The sequence below is a fragment of the Neolamprologus brichardi genome, chromosome 18 (assembly GCF_056152115.1).
Source record: "Neolamprologus brichardi isolate AB-2024 chromosome 18, ASM5615211v1, whole genome shotgun sequence".
NCBI classification, from domain to species: domain Eukaryota; kingdom Metazoa; phylum Chordata; class Actinopteri; order Cichliformes; family Cichlidae; genus Neolamprologus; species Neolamprologus brichardi.
In genome coordinates, this window is record NC_142121.1 from 21,287,214 (window position 1) to 21,306,724 (window position 19,511).

A 19,511-nucleotide genomic window follows, 5' to 3' on the forward strand; every position below is an offset into this window, starting at 1 on the left:
AATTATATTGTCAGTTATATCGTTATCGCAAATTTTCAAACGTATATTGTGATAAATATTTTTGGTCATATCACCCTGCTCTACTGAGATAACTTTTTCAATTTCTGACAGGTTGACTTCAGATTTCTGCCCATATAGAGTACAAGTGCTAAATTTATAAGTTGAATTAATGTGTAAGCCAACATCAAGCAAAAGTAAATGCTGCAACAAAATATGAAAAAAATACATTCAAGAATAGAGTTTTATTGCATTTGTATTTATTGGTAAAATAAAGGACAGGTCCAACATCCAATTTATTTTCTCTTTATTCATTTAAAATATTCACCAAATTTATTTGCATTAGTTTCACTTCAGTTCAGTGTGAAAATCATTACAGTGCACTATGGCCATTAACAGTCACGCTAGTTTCTTTTTTCGCACTTTAAGTTCTTCTTTCCAATACGTTGCCTGTGAAGTGGTGCTGAAATAATATTAATGGAGTTAATGATAAAACATTGTGTTATCATACATGCAAGAAGCATTACACTGAATATACAGCAAAAGAGAGAAGCCAACACTGGCGTGTTCTGAACTCATGAGATGCGTCAACTCGCTTGAGTACAATAGACAATTAGGCCAAAAAGTATTCCAAATATACAAAGAAAAGCTGCTGGTGGTGCAGCGGTTCAACTGATCACCTTCAGCTCCTAAGTGATACATTAGCTACACTGCTAGCAACTCATGCACTGCAGCAGCAGCATGAGAGTAAACACAGAACATAAGCAAGAATAAAAATTAAAATATCAGCTGCAAAGATCATCACTTATCTAAGGATCACACTGATATGTGGCTAGGCAATTCAACAAAACCAATATTTAGAACCTCTAATCCAGCGGTCCCCAACCTTTTTTGCGCCACGGACCGGTTTATGCCCAACAATATTTTCACGGACCGGCCTTTAAGGTGTCGCGGATAAATACAACAAAATAAAACTAGTACCGGTACCGAAAAAAAAAGAAGATTTATTCATAACACACGTGAAAAGACACAGGAAAACCGAGTTAACGATAAAAACGATAACGCTGAAAACCGATAAAAACCCTGAAAACCATACATTTCACACCTGAGCCTCAACTCTCGCGGCCCGGTACCAAACGACTCACGGACTGGTACCGGTCCGAGGCCCGGGGACCTCTGCTCTAATCCACATAATCTTGACCATGTCTGTCTTTTAATTTTTTATTAAATTCTGTTAATACTTTGTTATTATGCACTGTTCTCTTTAAAACATACTACCGAGTGTGTTCTCACTTAACTCCAGTCCAGTGTGCAGTACGGAAAATTGAAATACAGAGCAGATGGGCAACTTGAGCAGTGTGTACCAAATAACAGCACCATGTCCATTGTCTGGACACATTTTATGCTTTAGTAAATACAACATAAACCAAAAAGAAAAACTGTTGTGGATCAAAAGTAACGCCACCAATCCCTTGCACCTTGAGCATAATCATATTACCGAAAAAGATATCCTAGTTTTAGTAGCTGAGCATATTTACAGTACAAGCCTAGTGAACTATATGCCTGTGCACGTGTAATAATCATTTACTAGTCAAGAAGTCAATTAATCTGGACACTTTACAATCTTAGATCCATCTGATCCAAATATTGTTGCATTCCTGGTGTTTGTAAATTTTTCTCTCTTGTTCGTAGCTTCTTAACCATGAGTGAGGTGGCTATTCCATTCTGATATTAGCTGTAGTCTACTATGTCAACTAGAGCAAAAGAGATGAAATTGAAGGGGTGTGCTCCCTTGGTCTTGTTTTTTGCTGCTCTACTATAATGTGAAAATTGGATGAATTAAATTTTTAGTAGTGCATCCTTTCCTTGTGGTTGTGAGCCGCTTAAAATGTTATCAAGGATGCCCAGTGGCCAGAGGGCCATGTTTTGCACATCCTGTCAATAGCCGATGGACTGCCAGACTGAATTAAAAGACACTCAAATGAAGATACTTGAGACTGCCACTTCAAACCATTCAATGATACTAGTGCAACATAAGAACACATTTGCATTTATTATCTTCCTCCACTCTTTAGTTTTTTTTGTTTTGTTTTTTTTTAAATAAATTCATCACCAGTTACTAGCATTTGCCTGGACACACATCTTCTATACAAATCTTCTCAGTTGAGCAGCATACTAAGACTTAATGGAAATTCATAAATTTCCATGTCAGCATAAGCACTGCAGTGGTAGATGCTTGTGTAGATCTGGATCTGGTCTGCATGTGTACATGAATATTATGAACACATGAATCTGCCTACAGTAAGTGTTGCAGAACAAGTCTTTTTCTCATTACTGAAAGTAACATGGTTGTATGAGAGGCACAGATCGTTGTTTATCTGAAATAATATTACACTGCTATGACCTTCTCAGTGGCCATTTCCAGATGCTCATCCTGCCCAGCCCATTTAGGGCACAAAGACCAGACTTGCCTTCCGTATAAGTAATACTGCGGTCTATACAGGATGTATAATAGCTTGTACGCAATTTCTACTTGAACCGTTTTTATTAAGGCTTCAAATTTCTTTTGCAGACATTTTGCTTGACTGTGTATTGTGAGCACAACGCTGTCAAAAACTGACTTCATTGCAATACCTTGTTGTGTTAACCAAGTTCACACAATGATGGCTGATGGCTTTCATTGCCAATGTGGACAAGGACAAAGTTAAGTGACTATGTATTTTATACACACACACCTTGGGTGGACTGCTCAGGTATATTAAGAACTGTTCAACAATACATAGTGACTCATTTTTTTAATGTATGCAAGGACAACATCATTGCAGTGTCAACCGTAACATTTCTCATTTACAACACTACCCCCCCCAGGCTAGAAGATGAGTATTTTACTGAACCCCTGTATATTTTAATAGACTGTGAAAACCAAAAATAAGCCAATTTTAAATCCCTTGTATACTGCTGGAAACCTTAATGTACAACAATAGCGATGTATCAGTTATGGGGATCTCACAATACTACTTTCCAAGTAAGGACCACCACTGGATTACGAAGAAGCCATATGACAATCGGGGGGGTGGCGGGGTGGGGTGGGGGGGGGGGGAGAGCTTTCATCCAACTTCACAAAATGTATGCCAAATTTAAGGATCAAGTAGCTTTTTTCCCCCCTTAAGTTCAGTGATAAGTGATATTGTAGTCAATTCTGGAAAAAAAAAATTCTCATTCCACCTTTTCTTGATTGCTTTGGTCACAGCATTGACTCTTTATTGCCCACTGTGAATGTCACAAAGGAGACGATGCCGCTCGTCATCTCCACTGCTTTATCAACCATTTGATAAAGTTTTGAAGGTTCTTGGGCTGAATGTTAATTAAAATTTTTTTTAATTTATACACGTGATCTTAAGGCCTTACAGTCCACATCCATCTTTCTTTAGTCACAAATGTGAGTGAAAAGCTGTCATTTTTTTAATCCAGCACCACCAGCATTGTCTTTTGCATACGTTTTCATTAATGATCCTCTAAATGTGGAAATAATGACTGCAAGAAAGAAAACAAAGTGAAATACTTGTCAGTGAGCATTCACTTCAGCCAATTTGTCTTGGAGGTTAATGGATTAACTGTGACTGGTGGAAACACCGTAACTGAACCTGTACCAGGGAAATAAACTTGCCCAATATTCCTTTGACTACACGTCCACAGGTGTCGAATCTTGCACTGATTTACCAGCAGACAATCCCAAACCAGCAACATAGTTTTCCTTGTCATACTGGCTCATGACAAAGCTGGTTATTTATATTATTTAAGTCCTTACTAAGACATCGCCACTGTCTTGGACTGCAGGTGGCAACCACAGCCGTCCTTCTACTGCAGAAAACGACTGCAAACTGCAGCACTATTTTTACAAGAACTGGCTCATTCATGTACCACTACACTGAGCTTACCCAGGCAGCAGAGCACAACAAAGACCATCATCTCCAGCTATAGTCCAAGATGCCGCAATTTTGAGTGCATCCGCAGGATGTGACTGATTTGAAGCAGTTGATTATATAATTCATTAAAATGAGCCTAGCTCTTCTCACTCAAAACTTGACTGAGCTCAAGCACTCAACTGTATACTGAAACCCCAGCTTATATCTAGGGTAAACCACATACCTGATAGTATCAACATCAAACACTTTTTGGTCATTTTTTTTTTTTTTAAAAATAAGCATCACACAGACCGAAATGTGCACATTTTTGTGACACATACTAAGTTATAAAAGGAAACTCATTCCAAACTGCAGAAGCACAGTGTTTTGCTCAGTGAAAGATAAAATTGTGTCTTATCAATCCCCATTATGTGCAGTAACAGGTACTGCTCATCTGTATAATAATGTCAATGAGGATAGATGCAGTTTCAGATGTAATATGTGTGTTTATAATAACTTCGGCCGTGTTAAACCTTTTTAAATTCAGTGCCATCCATGCCTATTCATGTGCTAAACACTGCAGACAGTTTGGTCAGAAATGGCTTAAATTATTAGTTAGGCTTTTTCAGTGACTCAGAAGAGGTCTCACTTTGACACACACCACCTTTCGGTGCTTGTCTGTGGCAATTCAACATCTTTCTATCAATTATATTGACTTCAACAGTACTTACAAACATACAAACCCTTTATAAAAATGTTGAGACTGCACAAACGCCAAGTTAGAAATGTTACCTCTGAGATAAAACAAACAAACAAACAAAAAAAAACTGAAGACATTGTCTTTTTAAACACTGTAGGATCTGATATGATAAGAAGTCGTCGGATAAGGAGCATTTTTGTACAACAAGCAAACGCTCAAAGGTGATGAGGAGAACTTTACTTGGGGCATCTGAGGTTAAGATCCGGTGACTACAAGGCAGTCACGACCACCACGGGAGCAACCAAAAACATGCTAGCGTTAGCTTTTGTTGACCGAAGCTTGGGCACAAAGCAGCTGCATCCAGCTAACGACTGCTAGCTTGTTGTGCTCAACTCTGTCGCCTTTTCTTCGTCGACCACAGACAAAAGTAACGTTGATGTCGACTAAATTTAACAGAAATTGGAAAAAGAAACGAAGCCATTTATCATAGTTAACAACCGAAGGAGGACTGGCTTTAGAGACAACTTTAAAAGAGGGCCATCTATAGCAAACAGGTTACCTATGGTTGCAGTTAGTTGTCCAACTCATACATGCGACTAACGCCTACGCCAAAACACTAAAAAACGCTTCACCCCTTTGTTTCCCAGTGCTAGTGTTAAACATGTCCATGGCTCATAGAAAACTTGTCGAGAAACCTTAAAAACACTACCCCTCCTTATAGTCAGCTTCAAACCGGGTGCAAAGCAAAGGGGAGCCCAACACACACACACACACACAAAGGCTCGGTCTATTCAATGAAACGGAACTATTCTAGGGAACTACAATGATGCACAAAAAGTGAAAATGATAGGTTACACAACCACCCAGGTTCTGATTTTTTTCTCTTTTAGCTTCCAACTAACGTTAGTTGTGTGTATTTGCACTGAATAATGCAGTAAATGTGTTAATATTTGCTTATATAGCACCCATGAAATGTTCAATTGAATGTGCCGTTCCGTTGAATAGTCTGAGTCATGAAAGCCAAGGCGGCGACAAACCCCCAACATCAGACTGGAGAAGGATAAGGTTGGTTTCTCCTTACGTGAAAAGGTAAATTCCCAACAAACTCAGCTTACATTGAAGTAAAAAGACGAAGAGGCAAATATATCTTACCTTCCAGCCCTATGAATAGAGAGTTATCCTCTTCATGTCCAAAATAAGGGGGATGAAACGTCGCACTTATCACCCAGCTAGCTAGCAAGCTAATGGAGCTAGCTAGCCTCTCTCCAATGAAGCAACACCGCAGTTCTCAAAAATGCACAACGCATATCATTATATTCCAGCGCTGCAATGTTATTCCCAACTTTGCCCATTTGATGGAGAAGCGGATGATGTAAATCCAACAGAAAACCGCTTCATTGGCGCACGCATCTGCGGGGATCACTTTCCTTTCTCCAATGACAGCTGTCGTCGCACGAGTTCGGCTTATATAGCTAGTTGGTGTTAGCCACCCAAGTCTACAGCCAATAATTTTACCATTAACGTGTAAACATAACCACCTCGAAATCCAAGCGGCTGCTAAAGTCAAGGCTCCGTGGGCCAAACATTAAGTAGGAATCCTCGGGGGAAAGTGTAGCGACCCGCAAAGCAATAGGAAAAAAAAGCTGGATGCCGACCGCTGGGGGTTGGCAACTGGTTCTATTTTCTTCAGCTGCGACAAGCTGCGGGACCAAGCGGCCAGTTTAGGAGAGACTCACAGTCATCCTGCCACGCAGTAACAACCGCCTCCAAAAGACATGTAAAAACAAACATTAGCTTGCCAAAAACAACATCTCGCCTGCCGCGCTGACCGAGCTGCAAAATGACTATGAAATAGCACAAAATTAAGTTGAAGATGACGCTTCGGGGTGCTCTGTAACGGTGGCCATATCTAATGATAAGTGGCACCGAAGCACAGCCCCCTCTCCAAGCTCCTCAAAAACTAGATCCGCCTCCTCCTCCCCCTGAACAGCACAACTACGGCGTACAAATCTTTCAGAATCGACGGGGCTTGCCGAGAAAGGGATGTTTCGCAAGTGTGAGGCGTGTTTAAAAAGACCGTTGAGAAGACGCGATGAGAAATGACAGATAAACCATTTTACAATTTCTTCAAAATACTCTCTGACCCTGCGGAGGGATATAAGCATTTAGTAAATAAAATAATGGCTAGCGCGGGCCCGAAAAGATGGAGTCTGGATTTTTACCCGGTTGGATTTGGCGCTGGTAAAAACCATTGGTGCTTGAGCTCATGCAAATCTTTGCCAGCTGTAGCTATACAGAATCCAACAGTCGGAAGGCTTCCTCATAGCCGGGGGAAAATACACAAAAATGGATTAACTTTAATACGCCATGGAGCTGGTGGTTTAGGCTGGGTGCGAATATACCTCAGCTGCTCCCATACGACGGCGTCTCTACGCCTGCTTTACACCCCCCTAAACACACACACGCCCAGTATACAGATTTAAGCGTTGCATTATGTGTTAGATAAAGGTACTCAACAAACCGACCGACCGACCGACCGTACATTCATGGGTTAACTTTCGGAAAAGCCCCCAGGGGTCGGCTTTCAGCGGCTGTACATAATATATAATAGAGGCAGAAAATGTTGTGTCTCTGGTCAGATTTTGCTTTCGATTTTAAGGCTCACTTAACTACAACTTACGAGACTTTCTTCGAGTGAAGCCCCTCAGAAAATTAACTGGAAATAAACGCAGCCCTGTTCCTTTAAATGGTAAACCTTGGCACCTCCTTCCTAAACTGAGAGCTCCCCCTGCTGGCTAATCTAATGTGTTCATTATTATTATTATTATTATTATTATTATTGTTGTTGTTGTTGTTGTTGTTGTTGTTATTGATAGCAATCATTTCGAAATAGTTCATATAAATCGCGCAGTGAAAAAATGGTTAAGTGGCAAATTAAAGCAAGCACTCGGAAAATCAGAGAAATATAATGACTGTAGAGGCTTTTATGGTGTGTATAACGCAGATATGTGCAATTGTGTTTGCAGTAATTAACTCTTAACTCCACTGATCATCAGTGAGAGTATTTGCATGTTAGACAAGCCACCATCACTGGTATCAACACACCAAATGAGGGAGTGTGCTTTGTAAGAATGGTTTTCGTCCTTACAGTAGAATTACAGAGACAATGCAAAGCAGCACAGAAGCTGTTTTCCAGGGCTTCTCCTTTACACAATCACTCATTAGTTTGTTTACTCTCAATAGTGAGCTCTGGGCTACAGAGTCAGAAATCTAGAATAATTTGTCTAACAGCACAATAGAAGTTGTGTATTATAATACGTGTGTGTGTTATCACATATGCAAGAAACAGCTGAACAGGCAACCTAAAAGCATTGAACCTGATAATGCTAACAATACATCAAGCAAATATAAACAAGAAGGGGGGGGTGGGGGGGGGGGGGGGGCTAACCTGAACATCTACAATATAGGGAAAATGCAAATGGGAGAGTTATTGTATTTCTATTTTATTCTATTGTATATATTATTCTATTCTATTTTATTCTATTGTATATAATGTTTTATTTTATTCTATTGTATTTTATTGCATTCCAGTGTTTTCTAATTTCTGCGACATAACTTTGCACTTTTGCTGTAACAAAACAAATTTCCCACCTGTGGGACTAATAAAGGTCATCTTATCTTATCTTAGATTTCACATGAATTTAAGATAGATGATAGGTTTGTAGTGGTCAATATATGGATATATGGACATTGTGAAGCACTGCCTTCAAGTACAGTCTTCATTTCCAAGCACTAAAATGAACACTCTGAAATAGAAGCTAGTTTTAATGGTGTGATGCTTCATTTTTAAATGTGCCATTTATAATAATGTTTTTGTCTGTTGAGACCATTGAGTAGGATGGACCTTTGGCTGCAGGACAGGGGGGAAAAGAAGCAGTTGCCAGTCAGATGCTTTCCAGATGGCACTGCACAGTCTATCAAAATCTGATGGCACTTTTATTCATTATTCTAACAGCTTTTAGAGGATCCCCTGCACACTTGCTGTTTTCACCTCTCTCCTGATCTCCTCCATATATATTTGTTGACAATTTGAGTCAGAAATGTCAAATTTGCTTTAATCACTCCTGTTGAAGTCCAGTTCTTGTGTAATTTTGCATACCTCGTTTTTCTCTCCCTGTTCATTGACAACTACCCTTCAATTTCGGAGGCTTCAGTGAATAGTAGATGGATCAACTGCAGGATTAGATGCATCTCTCAGGTCCTTTGTCAGGTCTATGCTGGATTTGTTCTTGTTTCTTAACAATATGGATTTCAGATACTGTTTATCTGCTGCAGAGTTTGTTTGTTTGTTCGTTTTTAGATCTGCCACTTTTTCTTCTGTCCTCCACTTGTTCTGTTTCCTCAAATTTTTTGAAGAACAAACTGCACACCATACAGACACATTCCAACCTTTTGGCAACTGGTCTTTGAGGATTTTGCTTAAATTCAACAAAAAAATTAAACAAAATATGTGTTTTTATGGCAGGCTGCTAGGAACAAAGTTTGGAAATATACAATTTATACCTGGGTCTTTGGAAAGTTTACATTAGTTCATCCCTTGAGTTAGATGCCTTTTTTATACATGAACAGTTCATAGGTGGGTATTAAGTGCTGTAACAAACAATAACATTCTTCTGGGCTGAAAGTGATTGAAAACATTGACTGACCTCAAGAAAATGTACAAAAAAGTTTTGCTTCTTGGAAGTAAAACAAAGAAATGATGGGTTTCTGATGAGTTTTTGCTTATACACATATATTTATTCAGGACTACATGATGGGATGGTGTTGGTTCAGGGTTTATCTCCATCTTTCTGAGTGGAGTTTGGATATTCTCCCTGCGTTTTTGTGGGTTTTTACCAGGTAATCTGGCTTCCTCGGCCCGGGAGTGAGAACATATACTGTACCAGGTGTACCCTGCCTCTATGGAAGCTGGGACAGGCTCCAGTCCCCCTCCGACCCTGAATTGGATAAATGGAAGAAAATGGACTGATGGAAGTGTAGGATTTAATTTATAGGGTTTAGCAAACATTTTGCATTAACTGGTTAGGAATTAGAGCCATTTTTATATGTAGTCCTTCATTTTCAAAAGGCTCAAATGTAATTAGACAAACTAATATAGTTTTAAATGTAAGAAAAAAGTTTTTTATTCAATAAGTGCCTGAGGTCCAGAACCCATGAAAATCCCCAAATGTTGTGTTTCCTCTCTTGAGATGCAAGGTCTTTCCTGTAGCTGCCTTCAGTTGCTGTGCAATTGTGGGTCTTTCTGCCTTTAGTTTTGTCTTAAGTGACTGATCAGCTGTTCTATTGGGTTGAGATCAGGTGACTCACTTGGCCATTGAAGAATATCATATTTCTTTGCCTCAAGAAACTTTTGGGTTTCTTTAGCAACATTCTTTGAGTGATTATCCATTTGCACTGTGAAGCATTGTCTGCTCTTTTCCAGCATTTGGCTGAGTCTGAGCAGTGAGTGTAGCCCTGTACATTTCACATTTCATCCTTCACAATTTAACCTGCAGTCCCATCATCAATAAACACTAGCGACCTGGCTCCACCAGCAGCCATACATGCCCATGCCTTAACATTTCCCCCAACATGTTTGACAGATGAGACACAAACAGGCTACACTTTAAATCCTTTGAACTTTTCCTTTACTTCTTCGTAATTACTGGGTATTACATAATCTTAGTTTTATCTGTTCAAAGAATTTGTAAAAAAAATTCTTTCCAGAACTGGACATGTGTTGCTGAGATAGCTTAACTTGATGTATATTGGACCAGGTTTTGTGAAGTCAAATTTCTGGTCAGCAGTATTTCCTGACAGCACGTAAGAATGAGACACGACACTCATTGGTATCGCTTTCTAAAATGTGACCTTTGTGTGGGTGCACGTTCACACCGTTAACCACCCATTGACCTAATTACCTTGAAAACACAAAGCTCCTGTTTAGCATTGCATCACTGATACTCCTGTTGGCCTAATTCCTACATTTACAAACCCAGCACCGACTGATCCACAGAGACTCAAGACTGTAATTACTAGAGCGACTCTGTACTTAATACTGATTTGAAACAACTGTTCTAGTATGTAATGAAAGCAATAATAACAGTAACATCATGTTTTATACAGGAAGTGAATTTAAATTTAAAGAGATCACGCAGCTTTTGTCAAAAATCATCCCTCTGGCCAGCATATAGCTTGACTCATCATGCCACTAAAAGTACATGCATTTGTAGTGTGACAAACACTGGCTATGTTTCAATGTAATAGTGTGCCAGCGCAAACAAAAGCAGCACCCACAAACTGATTTTTTTATTTACACCTGTGGTTATTTCTGCCACGTGTCAAAACGTCTTCCATAAAAATCCCTGATGTAATAAACAAGCAACCCTTTCAATTCTTTTATGTCAAATAAAACACAAAAACCTCTTTAATATTTGTTGCTCTACACACACTAGCCACTTACACAGTGAAGAATCCTGCTTTACCACCATATGAGATATATAAACTATTCTTTAAGATTTAACAAGCATGTAATTTAATTTGCAAAGCTTAGACATGGTGAAAATGTTCCAAAAAGCTCATTAGTGTGGGATAAAGAAGTATTTTGGTATGTTACAGACAGAGGGCAGCATGGCTCTACTGTTTCATACAACACTGGAAATAGTAACAGGATCAAATTGCCTACTATAATTCAACATGAAAAATGCACCCTGTCTGTTTTATTTCTACCAATACAACATATTTTATATTTTCTTCAATTTTAATTTTTTTTGCTATTGTTTATCTATTTATTTTATGGTGTTTAATGACAAGCATCCTGTCCATTAATGTAAAGCAATATTAATGACAAGAGATAATTAGATGTGCTCTAAGACAAACATTTATGTGCCATCTTCACAAAGTTTTGCTTCTCTTCAGGTAACCGATGGCCATGTGAACCGTTCAAACTCAGTTTGTCTTCATGCACATTTCCTCATCTCGAGTGTACATTTATGGTGTAGGTATATATAATTATTAGCAGATAAATGTGCTTTAATACAATAAGTCACATCAGCAAAACAAAGCATAATGTCATGGCGTATGGATAAATGCTCAAGGAGCTCTTTTCTGGTTGTTGAGCTTAATTAGTGCCCTTTGGCTATCAGCATTAAGAACTAATTTTCAAGAGAATACTGTGACTGCAAGATAGAATAGGCTTTTTTTTTTAGGCTATTCAGCCATCACATTGCTAGCCTTGCAAGTCATCATTTGTGTATAAAGTGTTGCAGTGGATTTTTTTTATGTTGTTCCTGCAAAATAATTGCCTGTTTATGTCGGCTGCTGTTTTCAATATACATGCTATACGTGCAATTTACAGACCATTGCATGCAAGCTGTTATGTGTCATGAGCTACTATGTAGGGCAACCCGTATGTATATAAAAGACACCATTACTGAGAAATATAATCGACATAGACTCAGCAATATATTTAAAACACAAACAGGCCAACATAATCTGCGAAAATGTTTAAAAAGAAGCAGATTGTTATTTTTGCTGCTGCAACTAGAAAAAAACCTGCTGATAATATCAGTATTTCAGATAACACCCATCCTGCTTTTCAGTTTTACCGTGTATTTCTTTTAGGAGTCTTTTAGAAACAAAGCACCAATGCTGCCTAAGGTAAAGGAGGAGGCAGCTGCAGAGTAAAAGGACAGACAGCTACCAGGTGAGCAGATGGATCATATTAATATAATAGAAGAGAGAAGAAACATGAAACCAAATGCTGGCTGAGCTCTTTCTTTGCAGAAGAACAGCTATTGTTGAATCGAACCCACAATAGTTCACTGCACATCTAGATAATAATTTCCTATAGCTGCACGCAGAACACATTTCAAAACCATAGTATGTAGTAAAAAAAATAGACTCAGCGTGAGTGGCGAAAACCACAAAGAGTACACATGCTTCAGTTAGATCTGGATAGGGAATCTGTTTTAATCTTTTATTTCAAAGAGATAAAATGTTTAAATATTTCACAGACAAATTTGCATCATAATTTCCTCTGATAACTTGGTGCTGAAGTCCAGTGTGGAAGAACTTCTACCTTACAAGAAAGAAGGCTTTCATTACAGTCTAATTAAAGAACAAAGAAGTCCACTTTTAAGAAGTTATAGAAAGAATTTGTTTTTACTTGATACATTAAACAGGCAGAATTGGCAATGCAGATATGAGAGAGAACGGGAAAGAATTAATCTATCTCTTCTTGTAGACATATCTCAGACATCAAGTCTTTGGTCTTGACAAGCTTTGAATAAAGTGGAAAGAAGTGTAAAAGAAAAGTTTTAGGTCTCAGTGATATTAGAAAGTGCACTCAGTGTGTTAAGATGCTTGGTTCAGACACCGAAAAACTGCAAAAGAAGTCAGACCGAATCTATTAATTCATCACTGATTGATGAGGGGACATTTCGTGAACTGAAATATTAAACCTTCATGTCAGTGGTGGCAAAACAGCTCTAAAAACCAGCCTCGCACCACATCTGCATTCTCTGATTTTGCATGACTTTCAATCATAAGGTCAGGTTGACCTTTGTTAGTCCTTTTGAACCATGAGGGAAATTGATTGCACCGGTGAATTATATGTGAACTGATAAAATATGGGAAAATTAATCCCTGCTTTGCCGAAAAAATTAAATTGAGGCAGAGGGGATTTGCTATTCTTCTGACTTTTGCAAAAGCTTTAATGTATAAAGTCTTCTGAGTGCAGTCCCTACTTGATGAACAATTCTATTGCCCATGGCTGGAGGAGCTAATTAGAATCTATTTATAATCGTAGGGGAATATATCCAAAGAGCTAAGAGAGAGAGAAAGGATAGAGAAAGAAAGAAGGGGCTAAAGGGGGGGATGGTGTGCCATGAAATCAGTCTGCGTGCTCTGATATCTGAAACTCAGATGTTCGCATTCAAGGAGCCAGACAAAACCAAATTAGCAGGTCTTCGCAGACAAGACAGAGTTTGCCTTTTTCTTCTTGTAGGAGTGGAAAGCCAGTTTATGGGACATACTTCAGTAACACAAGTGCAAAAGTAGAAGATGAAGAGAAGTCATTTGATCATTTTAAAGTTTCAAGTTTTGGAACTTTTCGCAAAAGCTTTCAGTAGTCTTATGCAAAAGTCTCATGGGGAAATATAAAGCGGAAGATCAGGACATGAGGACAAGGGGAAGAGAGCAAAGAAGCGAGCTTCATTGGAAATATGATTAAACTATCACAGCTTTTTATTTAATAAAACAGTGTTGAACTGTTTGCATATTAAACAAAAATTCATTTGTTCTCCGCTTTCCTTCACTTTACAGCGGTGTCATCAAAGATCACATCGCTCTCTGCTTCGCTCCTTTTTGCAGAAATGTGTCTCTGCTGTCTGTGCTCTGCAGCCAGACACTGATTTTATGCAACGAAAAAACACAAGAGCAGCGGGAACTCTGTGAATTCAATGTGGACTACTCAGCATCCACTTACACAAAGCCATTAACAGTCTGACCAGACTGGTGAAATGCTAAAGCATCACGTGCACATGGACAAAGTAGGAAACGCACGTGGACAGACAAGTCAATATAATGGGTTTTTATATGAGTTGTATAAGTCACCTTAGTTTAGATGACAGTGACCTCTTTCAGACACAGTAAACCTCTGGTGTCCAGCTACCCACTGAGCATGTTTAACAGCAACATAATTGTATTCATTTATCGCATGTTAGGGTCACTAGAAAACCAAAGGAAAGTACAAATGTTGAGCTGCAGACCTTAAAACATTTTAAGAGTATTTTGGAAATATTGGTGTTTGTACAGATTTGCACAAACTCTTAAAAACTACACAAAGATTAAAAAAATAAATAAAATTACTTCACATTTTTGTGTCTGTGTAAATGGTGAAACAGTACTTACAAATATGCACCCTTCAGTAGGTACACCTTGCTAGTACCAGGTTGGACCTGCTTTTGTCTTTATGGGACAGATTCACCAAGGTGCTGGTAATATTCCTCAGCAATATTGGTCCATATTGATATGATAAGGGTTAAGAACAATCAAACAGGTATAACTAATGAAATTGTGGGTGAGTGTCTTTTTGACATAATCCTCTTTGCTGTGGGCTTTATAATTTGTTTTACTAAACAAATTGACGGGTCACACTTTTAGACCGTTTATGTCAAGTAAAGACTGCAGTGCATAAAGGCACTTCAGAAGCGGTGAGCCAAAATGCACCTGCTTGAGAAGGTCTATTTAAAGGCAAAGACACAAAAAATAGTATGAACTGAAATAGCACTGATCCACAAACAATGTCCCGATTTGCTCCAGAAATCATTCATGGATGTGACAGCATGAAAACATTTGACCTGCAATAAAAACAACAATTTATCTGGTAGAAAATTGTGTTTCACTCTGTTTTACAGCATCTCCAGGTTGTCATCTTCTCTCTTCCCTGCTCAAACTGTCCCTAAGTCCCGCTGCGGAGAGACTTTGCCCCTCTCCACTTTTTTTTTAATAATAGTAAAAAAAAAAAAAAAATCAGCAAAGCGCAGTGAGCTCCCTCACAGGCACACCCAAGAGGCCCTATTAAAGCCAAGGTCAAATCCCACTCTGCTCTACACTTCAAACTAGTATCCACTCTAAGAGTTTTCTAATATCCTGGATTCTCTGGTCCAGTCTAACTCTCCAGAGACACAGAGAGCACTGTACAATAATCCTGGTGGTGTAGCAATGCAGGAAGGTGAGATGCTTCTCTGTTTTTGCTCTGAGCACTCTGAAGAAAGGCGAACAAAAGTCAGACATTAATCCACTTCACTGTAAATCATTAGAAGTGTTATATTTTTCCTCTTCTTAAATAGTTGTTTGTGGTAGAATGTTGTTGCATAGTCATTCTTTTTTTACATGAAAATGTGTCAACTGTAAAAACCTTTTGTTTTGCATTATCTCTTTTATATATATCAGTTTTTGGTCATGTGGCTCATGGGGTGGCCTCTTGTATCCATAAATCCGTTATCTAACTCGAATAATGCTTTATGGAATTTCTCAAGCATGCTGCAGCAATACAGAGGAGATGAATTTATGCTGCAAGTTGCCTTATAATCCTGGGAGAAAAGGTAGTGAGCCATGAGACACCAGAACTGATGCTATGTCCTCCAGCCATATTGGGTAGTGAGGAGAATGTGACAGAAAAGATTGAGGTGGTCTTAGCCCTGAGATGCCAAGCCCATTGACAGTACAAAGCTATCAGTCACTCAGGGTAGAGCAGGGTGAGAGTGTTCAGCCACTGCAGGCACTGTTATTCAATAAAAGATGTCTTTGAAGTCTACTCATTATGCTCAGTATTCTAGCATTAGTCATCAAAAACATTACAATAAACAGTATCACAAATTATTCCCAGGAGCAACAGTGTCATACTAATCCAACTCAGTTTTTTATATATATATATATATATTTATTTTTTTTGGAAGGGGTTGCTTTATGATTGCACCACTCACACTTAAAGGAGCATTTTCACATTTTGATTAATATGCCTATACACTTTCATGTTAAAATCTCAATAAGAAGGACAAATGTTTCCTGTAAGTGTTGAAAGAAAACTCCAGTGGAAATGATCAAGAAGTTATCTTTGGGGGCTGATATGACATTACTTTGATATGTCAGAGTTATAATGGTGGCATCTTTCACAGATTGGACAGAGTTATGGACTCACATTCATCCATCCATATTCTGCCACTTACCCAGGTCGAGGTCATGGGGGAATTAGTTTAAGTAGAAATGCCCACACATCCTTCTTGACATCCACCTCCTCCAGCTCTTCTGATGTGACTTGGAGGTGTTCCCTAGCCAACCGAGCACCATGATCTCTCCAGTGTGTTCTTGGCCTACAACCAGGGTCTCCTCCCAGTTGAACCTTCCCCCAAGCACCTCATCTCTAAAGATCCATAGTGATGGATTTCAACACTTGGATTTGGAAGAGCTTGGAGCTTCAATTTTCTTTTTCTTTTTTTTCACATTTACACAGATTATAGTACTTTTATGTATTTGACTATGATTTCCACATAGATCACAATTGCTCATATATTTCGCGCACTTATTATTGTTGTTTTTTTTAAATTTATTTAATTTATTTGTTTTGTTTAAATTAAACAAAACAAAACTTTAGGATAAATTTGTCACACACTCTATATGAGGTCAAGACCAGACTTCATCATTTTCAGACCCTTTTTTGTAGTTTATTTAAAGTTTTGAGAAACATCAAGGTCAGTCAAACCTTTCTGTAATTTAAAATGTCAAACCTTTCTGTAATTTAAAATGTCCCAGGTGGTTGTGACAACCACCTAGGACATTTTAATAAATACTCAAACACATCAAAGGAAACTGGATATGTCTGTGTCTAATGTCTATTTCCCAGAATAATACGAGTCCAGATTCATTGAGCATTCATTGCAGCAATGCTCGTCAATGCTTTTGGAACACGTCTGTAGCATTAGAGCACACTTGTTCCATTGTCAATCCATCCTTCACTGTGCTATGTGTATATATATATATATATATATATATATATATATATATATATATATATATATATATATATATATATATATATATATAGTAGGTATGGTGTTTTGGCTCAAAATCTCACGATACTTGGCCCCATTCATTCTGTCCTTAACACGGATCAGTTGTCCTGTCCCCTTGGCAGAAAAACAGCCCCATAGCATGATGTTTCCACCCCCATGCTTCACAGTAGGTATGGTGTTCTTGGGATGCAACTCAGTATTCTTCTTCCTCCAAACACGACGAGTTGAGTTTATACCAAAAAGTTCTACTTTGGTTTCATCTGACCACATGACATTCTCCCAATCCTCTGCTGTATCATCCATGTGCTCTCTGGCAAACTTCAGACGGGCCTGGACATGCACTGGCTTCAGCAGCGGAACATGTCTGGCACTGCGGGATTTGATTCCCTGCCGTTGTAGTGTGTTACTGATGGTGACCTTTGTTACTTTGGTCCCAGCTCTCTGCAGGTCATTCACCAGGTCCCCCCGTGTGGTTCTGGGATCTTTGCTCACCGTTCTCATGATCATTTTGACCCCACGGGATGAGATCTTGCGTGCAGCCCCAGATCGAGGGAGATTATCAGTGGTCTTGTATGTCTTCCATTTTCTGATGATTGCTCCCACAGTTGATTTTTTCACACCAAGCTGCTTGCCTATTGTAGATTCACTCTTCCCAGTCTGGTGCAGGTCTACAATTCTTTTCCTGGTGTCCTTCGAAAGCTCTTTGGTCTTGGCCATGGCGGAGTTTGGAGTCTGACTGGTTGAGGCTGTGGACAGGTGTCTTTTATACAGATGATGAGGTCAAACAGGTGCCATTCATACAGGTAACGAGTGGGGGACAGAAAAGCTTCTTACAGAAGACGTTACAGGTCTGTGAGAGCCAGGGATTTTCCTTGTTTGAGGTGACCAAATACTTATTTTCCACCCTGATTTACGAATAAATTCTTTACAAATCCTACCATGTGAATTCATGGATTTTTTTTTCACATTCTGTCTCTCACAGTTGAAGTGTACCTCTGGTGCAAATTACTGACCTCTGTCATCATTTTAAGTGGGGGAACTTGCACAATCGGTGGCTGACTAAATACTTTTTTGCCCCACTGTATATATATATATATATATATATATATATATATATATATATATATATATCATATTTCTCCTCAGAAATATGATTCCTGGTAATAAGTCTGTGCTGAAGTGAGAAATCTGTCACGGTTTGCTGCAGATGTGTTGCTGAATACAGGACAGGAAATGTAGCTGCTCATATTTTGTGTAATCAAGCTGTCATGTAGTTTGTTTACACCAAAATGACCGATGATGAAGTGTGGGTGGTGTTTGGAAAATTTACAGGCATTCGGTTTCTTCTCATTACTGTCACGGACTGAGCACAGTTTCAGAAATAATATAAGAACGTTTAATAACTGTGATATTAAGGTGATGCAGAGAAAAAAACTGTCCTGAGTTTCTGTGCTTAATTGAGTAATTATGATCATGTATGCTTCTTGAATTTTAATGAAATGTTAACATAATTAAATTCAACTGTGTTGTGTAGCGAAAACTGAAGAAATGCATCTGTTTGGCATTTTTGCGGGGAGAATGTGAAATCCAACAGGAGGATCTCAGCGGCCATCCATCTGCCTGCTCAGGATCCAAATAAGCACTCACTGGGTAAGAGCCCTGACCTGGGCAAGTTGCCAGTCTACCACAGGGCAAAACCACCCTTAAAAGAGCCAGTCAAAAGCTGTCCGTTTTAGTGGTCAACCAAGTCTTCATTGAGAGCTTGTACCACAGTTTCTTAGCCTTTAAAAGATCACCTTTGGTTTCTCCTCAGGATTTGGTAAGCACAGTTTATTTTGTTTCCATTAAAAGTAAGAAACAAAATAATTCTGTAAATTCTCGCACTGGATTATAAGAGCCCAGTAAAGTATCACAACTCAGCAGAGCGTGCATTACTGTTTGTTGGCGGTAACACTGTCCATATTGGATAAATAAAACCAGCAATAATATGATTCAACTGTAGTAAAAATCCTGTATTTATTAGAAGAGATTTGCAAAAACCACCATGTCAGGAATGGACAAAAGCCATGTATGGCAATCAGAGACAGTCCATTTATATTAAAGAGAAACAGAAAGTGAAGAATTAAGTGGAGCCTTACTGCTTCCATTGGAGTTAAGAGGGTATGTAGAAGTTAGATGTTGCTAATGAAATGCACTTAACTGATCATCAGCAAGTGTGAGCGACTTTTGTCAGTCTGCTGCTCTGAAGCATTCAGGTGTCTGTTCACACAGCAGCAATGAGGAAAGATTTTAGCA

General features: G+C 38.8%; 1 protein-coding gene across 6 annotated transcripts in view; it reads right to left on the reverse strand.

The window, feature by feature from the left end:
- The window catches only part of kmt2cb (lysine (K)-specific methyltransferase 2Cb), an 81,925-nt gene extending 75,421 nt beyond the window's left edge, over positions 1–6,504 (reverse strand). For all 6 annotated transcript variants that reach the window (XM_087831597.1, XM_006786464.2, XM_006786465.2 and 3 more), the window contains exon 1: positions 5,755–6,504. The gene's annotated coding sequence lies outside the window, so the exon portion shown is untranslated. The remainder of the gene's footprint in view (positions 1–5,754) is intronic.
- Positions 6,505–19,511: the final 13,007 nt, after the last annotated feature.